Source organism: Haliaeetus leucocephalus, unplaced genomic scaffold (genome assembly GCF_000737465.1).
Source record: "Haliaeetus leucocephalus isolate CR32 unplaced genomic scaffold, Haliaeetus_leucocephalus-4.0 Scaffold556, whole genome shotgun sequence".
Taxonomy (NCBI): Eukaryota; Metazoa; Chordata; class Aves; order Accipitriformes; family Accipitridae; genus Haliaeetus; species Haliaeetus leucocephalus.
In genome coordinates, this window is record NW_010972992.1 from 3,514,902 (window position 1) to 3,515,311 (window position 410).

General features: G+C 76.6%; 1 protein-coding gene across 1 annotated transcript in view; it reads left to right on the forward strand.

The window, feature by feature from the left end:
* The first annotated feature begins 59 nt into the window (after window positions 1–59).
* MTHFR (methylenetetrahydrofolate reductase (NAD(P)H)) overlaps window positions 60–410 on the forward strand; it is a 10,864-nt gene continuing 10,513 nt past the window's right edge. Inside the window, exon 1 of the mRNA XM_010577309.1 lies at window positions 60–136. The gene's annotated coding sequence lies outside the window, so the exon portion shown is untranslated. The remainder of the gene's footprint in view (window positions 137–410) is intronic.

Consider the following 410-nt stretch of genomic DNA (forward strand, 5'->3'; position numbering starts at 1 on the left):
CACGGCGCCATGTCGGAGAAGGGAAAGCGGAAGCACCACGCGACGCGACCCGCCCCGCCCCGCCCCGCCCCGGCCGGCCTTAAAGCGCCGCGGGATGGGGCCGCCCGCGATGCGCAGCGCCTAGCACCGCCGGGAGGTGAGCGGGGACCCGGGAAAAAAGGGGGGGACACGACGGGACGCTGATCCCTGCCGCCTGGGGAGTCCCCGCGGCAGGCCGAGCCGCGATTCCGGGCTAGGCTGCCGCTGCGCCGCGGCCCGGTCTGCTCGCCGGCTGCTTCGGGCCGAGCCCTGCTCCCAGCGGGTTCAGTTGAGGTGAAGGAACGATCGGGCTGCGGCTCGATCCCTTGCCTGGCCCCGAGCCCGGCTGCGGCGCAGGGACCCCCCCCCCCCCCCCGCCGGCGCTGCTGGCA